This window comes from Salmo salar, chromosome ssa04, assembly GCF_905237065.1.
Source record: "Salmo salar chromosome ssa04, Ssal_v3.1, whole genome shotgun sequence".
Lineage (NCBI taxonomy): Eukaryota > Metazoa > Chordata > Actinopteri > Salmoniformes > Salmonidae > Salmo > Salmo salar.
Window position 1 is genome coordinate 32786945 of NC_059445.1, and position 7323 is coordinate 32794267.

The 7323-nt window shown below is 41.8% G+C and overlaps 3 non-coding genes across 3 annotated transcripts; 1 reads left to right on the plus strand and 2 right to left on the minus strand.

The window, feature by feature from the left end:
- Window positions 1–2417: 2417 nt before the first annotated feature.
- trnas-uga (transfer RNA serine (anticodon UGA)) lies at window positions 2418–2499 on the minus strand. Its single transcript has one exon. It is a non-coding gene; the product is annotated as a tRNA-Ser (tRNA).
- Window positions 2500–2956: 457 nt separating this feature from the next.
- On the plus strand, window positions 2957–3028 carry trnaa-cgc (transfer RNA alanine (anticodon CGC)). Its single transcript has one exon. It is a non-coding gene; the product is annotated as a tRNA-Ala (tRNA).
- Window positions 3029–6280: 3252 nt separating this feature from the next.
- trnav-uac (transfer RNA valine (anticodon UAC)) lies at window positions 6281–6353 on the minus strand. Its single transcript has one exon. It is a non-coding gene; the product is annotated as a tRNA-Val (tRNA).
- Between the last annotated feature and the right edge of the window lie 970 nt (window positions 6354–7323).

The following is a 7323-nucleotide window of genomic DNA, read 5'->3' on the forward strand; positions in this document are numbered from 1 at the left end:
ATGAAAACCTCTCTGAAGAGGCTTGAGTGTCTATTCATGCAAGGCAGGAGACCTAGACACTCCAGACCCTCTTTGAAACTATAAAGTAAAACAAGTCACATAATGAATTTGCCCTGAAGAATTTATTAGCTAAACTTATGAGATTCCTTAGATATATGGAAACTTACTGCTCAAGATCATCCAGTAGGCTGCTTTCTAAGCCGAACTTTGTGGCTGACACCACCAGGGCATCCCTCTCCAATGTACAAATGTATAGCACTGAACCCAACATGACCACTTCCTGTGCCTCGTTAACAGTTTGTACTAACTGGATCTTAGTTCAATAAACAGTGTTTTGGGACAAATTAGCAAAGCATTAAACTGATTATCCCTACCCTTAAAAAAGATTGCCTGCCAACAAAAGGAAACCAAATCCATGTGGAAAAGTATTCATGAACATCTACAACCTTAATATTTTTTTCAAACTTAGTGCAAATGAACAGTAACGTAACATCCATCACAGTATAAAGTTACTTACCTTCTCCAACTTCTCTCTGAAGTCATATTCCGCAATTTCTTTCAGTTCTGGCACAGGAGGTTGTAGGCCACACACTTGCCTGTATAGCCTCTGAAAAATTGTGGCTATACACCCCCATGTACCAGACAGACAGCAATCATGTGGCCCACCTGCTTGTATACGCCATCATAGAGTGCTGTCACACAGAAGAAAAACAGTAAATATAGGACACATTAAATAACATGCAAAAATCAAGTCTCTTACTCAAGTCATACATATTGCCATAAACACACGTGTCTTTGTTGGTGTAAAAGTGTAACTCACCTTGAGAGTTGCAAGAAAGGCATTTTTGCCAATCAGGTCCCTCAAATATTGCAGAGGAATGGATGGTGCACATTAGCAGTCAAATCTCTTGAGGGACAACACTCATCAGCTGCCCCTTTTCCTTCAGCATCGCTAAAAACCATGTCTATTTTTTGCCTCCGGATTAAAGCGGGCTCTCTTAAAGCCTCTCATTGAACAAACATAAACATTGGCCCTCATCACGTTAATTTGGTCGGCATCAGGGGCAAAAGCAGAGTCAACCTTGCTGCTCATTAACTTCAGCAGTGTTTGGAGGTCAACACACAAAAAAAGAGACATTCAGAATAACAAAGCTCAGATACTTCCCACAATTCACCTGTAATATGACATTGAATTATTTACAGGGATGACGTACTCATTGTCATCACCAACATCAACAGAAGAGTGTGGTGAAGGTGGACGACAAGCCTCAGGGAATTGTGGAGGGGGGCCACAGGAAGTGGTGCAGAAGAGGTGTGTGTGTGTGGGGGGGGGAACAGGAATAGGTTCTGCCACACGTGTAGCCTTGTTGGAAGAAGTAACAGGTCATTTAAAGGCTTATACATTTCAAAAACATTTCATTTCAAAAACATGGAGAAAGCAATAAAGCTGTCAAAAGCTGTGTTATTTGCACTGCTGTCTCAGTGTCTGAGCCTGAACATAGCTGCATAGCCATATACAGATCCGTCTTCTGTGTTAGCTAGCAGATCAACTTTATGATTAAGTAATAATAGTATTTAAAAATAATCAACCTTGTTAACGTGGACTGAAGGGCATCAAGTCCAGGATTATCGGAGAGCAGAAGCCGGGTGCAGCCATTTAGGCTCTGTTTGCAGCAGATAAGGAAGTTCCTTCTCGCCATCTTCAATTGTGGTGTTGTTGCATCAAACTGACTGTACACCGATTTAATGAAAGGAGGAGCTAAGGAAATTGGCTGGTAAAATTTGCATATTAAACAACAAGTTAAGTTAGCGTGTGTAGGACCGCTTGCAGCCGTTTATTTAGCACATGTTGGACCGCCTGCAAGCACATTTGCAAGTGCTTATTTGAAGCGTTTGGGCATTAATTTAGCGCGTGAAGATGTTAATTTAACATGTGCACGCATTAATTTAGCGCCTGCACCTGCTTACTTTACACACATGGCATTAAAAAGATCGCGTTTTGACCACTTGCCTTATGACCCCAACGGTGTTCCATACTTCAGTAGGCATACCAAAATATTCACGGACCATTTTCTCAAAAGTGGGGTTAGAAGTTTATCAACTTTCAAAGCAGAATTACTTTCCCAATGTTCTTCAACTGTAGTGTATGGTATACAATTTTCTAGCACTGAGTCTCTACTTTTATCCAATGTAAAAAAAAACACTTTTTGTTTTATTGAGAACGGAGATGAGAGTTCCTCAGCTAGTGTATTTCGTGTACCTTTCAATCAGTCTATCGGCTATTTTAGCACATGCATAAGGTTTGATCGGGCAATCTGATGTCCTAAAAACATCTGATTCTTTTCGCATGGTGAACGGGGTTATTCGTCATAATCCCCAGTTATAAGAACTGATCATTTATTCAAAAAACCATTTTCCGCTGCGAGCAGGGTTCGAACCTGCGCGGGAAGAACCCATTGGATTTCAAGTCCAACGCCTTAACCACTCGGCCATCGCAGCTTATAAGTGTTTCAGCTTATATTATAAATAATGAACGATTCTTATAAGGTGTTGACGATTCCGTGAACATTATAAAACCAGGCAGTTTAGCTAGCTACTTTGATTAAAGGCTACCATCCAAAACAGCGGATAGTATTTAGGTAAATAGCAATTGCACTGTCTGACAACAAACATCAGTAAACATCGCTAATCTAGCTACAACGTAATTTAACGTTAGCCATCAAGAAGCTAACGTAAACATGATTATGTTGTGCGCCACTGTAGACGTTGTTGACATCAGATATTGCAATGAATGTAGAATTAAAGACTAAATGCATAAATCACATACCAACCAACCTGATTAACAAGGTGCTATGTCGAATAATAGACGTTTTCAAAAACATAAAATCCTCAATAGCAGAGGCTCTACAGGAACTAGGTTTAAATTGCTTAACTACCTATTTTTACAGTATCACGTGGGGATGTAGCTCAGTGGTAGAGCGCATGCTTCGCATGTATGAGGCCCCGGGTTCAATCCCCGGCATCTCCATATTTTCTGAAGGTTATGTTTTTCCAATCTAGCTCCATTTATTATATTTTTTTCCACCTTTATTTAACCAGGTACGCCAGTTGAGAACAAGTTCCCATTTACAACTGCGACCTGGCCAAGATAAAGCAAAGCAGTGCGACACAAACACATGGGATAAACAAACATACAGTCAATAACATAATAGAAAAGTCTATACACAGTGTGTGCAAATGTAGTAAGATTAGGGAGGTAAGGCAATAAATAGGCCATAGTGGCGAAATAATTACAATTTAGCAAATAAACACTGGAGTGATGTGCAGAAGATGAATGTGCAAGTAGAGATACTGGGGTGCAAAGGAGCAAAAAATAAATAACAATATGAGGATGAGGTAGTTGGGTGGGCTATTTACAGACGGGCTTCCAACACGTCTCCAACGCCACTACGGGCGATAAAATCCTAGACCAGTGTTATTCTACCAACAAGCAAGCATACAAGACCTTCCCTCTTCCTCCATTCGGCAAATCAGATCATGACTCCATACTGCTTCCGGTTTACAAGCAGACACTCAAACAGGAAGTACCTGTGACTTGCTCCATTGAGAAATGGTCACCAGAATCAGAGACTGTGCTGCTTTACTAGCACTGATTGGAACATGTTTTCGAGACTGCCGATAACATTGACGAGCTAACCACCTCCGTCACTGCCTTCATTACAAAATGCATCAGTGACGTTGTCCACACGGTTAGGGTTTGCTGTTTCCCCAATCAAAAACCCTGGATTAACACTGAGGTTTGCGCTAAACTAAAAGACAGGGCTACCACACACAGAGCTATCGTAGACAACCCTGAGGCTACGGCCGAGGACAGGAATGAATATAAGAAGTCCCTCTATGACCTCTGCAGAGTCATCAAACAAGCAAAAGGACTATATACTGTAGGAATAAGGTGTAATTACACTACACATGCGCCGATGTCCATCGCATGTGGCAGGGGCTACAGTCCATTACGGATTACAAAGGAAAACCCAACAGTGATCTACCCAACAATGCATTTTATGCACACTTTGACAACAACAACGTGCCGGGTGTGAGGGCACTGACCCAGAGGATTGGATGATCTCACTCTCTGACGTGAGAAACGTCTTTAATCAGGTCAACAATCAGGTTCTACGCATGCTGTCTCAGAGCATGCGTAGAAAAGATGGCAGGCATATTAACGGTAATTTTCAACCTCTCCTTGTCCGAGTCTATAATCCTCACATGTTTAAAGTTGACCACCATCATTCCTGTCCCCAAGAACTCTAAGGCTTCATGCCACAACGACTACCGCCTTGTAGCACTCGCTTCTGTAATCATGAAGTGCTTTGAGAGGCTGGTTGTGGCACACATTAACTCTACCATCCCAGACACCCTAGACCCACTCCATATCACTCCAACAGATCCGTAGATTAAGTAATCTCAATAGCTCTCCACACTGCCCTTACCCACGTAGATTTTTGGGGACATCCCTGTCAAATCCCTGTCATTCGCGTGGAGTAAAGACGAAAATACATGGGGTAACAGGTGGTAAGGGTAGGCAACAACACCTCTGCCACACTGATCCTCAACACGGGGGCCCCTCAGGGGTGCGTGCTTAGTCCCCTCCTGTACTCCTTGTTCACCCACGACTGCGTGGCCAAGCACGACTCCAACACCATCATTAAGTTTGTTGACAACACAACAGCGTAGGCCTGATGACCAACAACGATGAGACAGCCTATAGTGAGGTCAGAGACCTGGCTGTGTGTTGCCAGGACAACAACATCTCTCTCAATGTGAGCAAGACAAAAGAGATGATCATGGACTACAGGAAAAGGAGGGCCGAACACGCCCCCATTCTCATCAACGGGGCAGATCGAGAGTTTCACGTTCCTTGGTGTCCACATCACCAACAAACTATCATGGTCCAAACACACCAAGTCAGTCGTGAAGAGGGCACGACAACACCTTTTCATCAGGAGACTGAAAAGATTTCGCATGGGTCCCCAGATCCTCAAAAAGTAATACAGCTGCACCATCGAGAGCATCCTGACCGGTTGCATCACCGCCTGGTATGGCAACTGCTCGGCATCCGACCGTAAGGTGCTACAGAGGGTAGTGTGTATGGCCCAGTACATCACTGGGGCCAAGCTTCCTGCCATCCAGGACCTATATACTAGGCGGTGTCAGAGGAAGGGCCAAAGAATTGTTAAAGACTCCAGTCACCCTAGTCATAGACTGTTCTCTCTGCTACCGCACGGCAAGCGGTACCAGAGCGCCAAGTCTAGGTCCAAATGGCTTCTTAGCAGCTTCTACCCCCAAGCCATAAGACTGCTGAACATTTAATCAAATGGCCACCCGGACTATTTACATTGATCCCCCCTTGACTAACCTGTACTCCCGCACATTGACTCGGTAACGGTACCCCCTGCATATAGCCTCGTTATTATTATTTTATTGTGTTACTTTTTATTACATTTTTTACTTTAGTTTATTTAGTAAATATTTTCTTAACTCTATTTATTGAACTTCATTGTTGGTTAATTAAGGGCTTGTAAGTAAGCATTTCACTGTAAGATCTACCTACACCTTTTCTTTCAGCACATTACAAATATATATATATTTTTTTTTTTTTGTGGAAAATTGTGTTTCATAAAGAAAGTACTGAAAAACTACAATTAATATCCCAGGCATTTATTTGCTTCAATCACTGAACACAATCACTCTTATTAGAGATAGACTTCTATTTGAACCAGGTGTTTATTTCCTAATGCACACAACTTTTGCTCAATAAATTGTTGAAAGGACTACCACACTGTTTATTGTGACCAGTATAACCAGTGTAAACATTATAATAACAAATCCATCACTGATCAGAGATGCATTTAATTTAAGTTTTATGGTATGCATATTTTACCGTTTTTTTCTCGCCTTCTCGCCATTAAATCGAGTTAAGGAGGAAACGGATGCATTTGCAGCCTGAATGGAAATTGTTTTATGTACGAACCGTCCACAAGGGATCCGAGTGTATAGCCGGCCTTTGGATGGTAGAATGAAACGACTCAATGTCGCCATCTGCAGGCTTTTGGGCGTAAACTCAGTCAATTACTTGTTGACTGAGTGACTCACAATAACCTATGTGGATATCAACAGCAAACTCTGTATTAAAATAGTGTAGGCTGCCACCACCTAAATAGACACATGCATTAGTAATACTTTAGTGTATCACATAACGTATGTACGTAAATTAAAACCTTGGTTCCACTGGGGCTCGAACCCAGGACCTTCTGCGTGTAAAGCAGACGTGATAACCGCTACACTATGGAACCACATAGAAAATCAGATTCCGGTATGCGGTGAAGTATGTTGCGTACTTTTAACTCTTGCAAATAAGACTATACACTTTGCAATGTCAATTTAACGTGGCAAAATGGCTAGCTAACTAGTATCTAATTACTGTTGTTAATTAAGCAAGTACATGCCAAAAACACAAATGTAAAGACATATCCTGAGCTAGTTTTTTCGGAGCTACCATAGAAGTGGCTAACACATGTGCATCTACTGGGACACCAGCCACAAAACTCCGATGTAAACTCCCATTCACCAGCTCTGCAAGCGATATATTGTCAAAATACGTTCGTTGATCACCAAATAAGGAGTTTGGTTGAGCAACTATCTTCATTAATCCAGATTGACAAGGGCGGCATTTTCTGAGCTAAACTGGCCAAAACGCACCTCCAACAACAACCTTGAAAACCTCACAAAATTCTGTCCAAAAACAACAATGACAAATTCTCTCAACCAGTGGCATTTGGGCTTTTCAGGTCAGCGCTGATGCCGCCTTTTAATAAGCAGTGTCCACTTTGTCAAAGGCAGGAGCACAAAATATTTTGCTTGTCCTTTCCCAGGGCGCCTCTGCAGGGTGCTCTCCAAAAACGTTATGTCAATTTTTTTTACATTGATCATGTAACAGATATAGGACATGCAGGAGATAAAATGTATGACATTGTAATGAGACGGACACGTTTTACATCATGCAGGTTTCTCTGATCAAATAGCCTAATCTAAATGGCTCTCAATCCCCCCCAAATTGCTGTCATGTTAACAAACAACATATAACAACAGGACAGGTCCAAGTAGAATGGAAAATCACAACTGTTGTCCAGGAGTTTAACCTCATAGTCATAATCAGTGGTTTCACCTTTGTATCCCTCAATTTTTGGCACGTTGATCATAACTAAAACGAAAATACTTCTGCATTTCCCGCTGTGTAAACACTGCAAATTAAATCAAATTGTA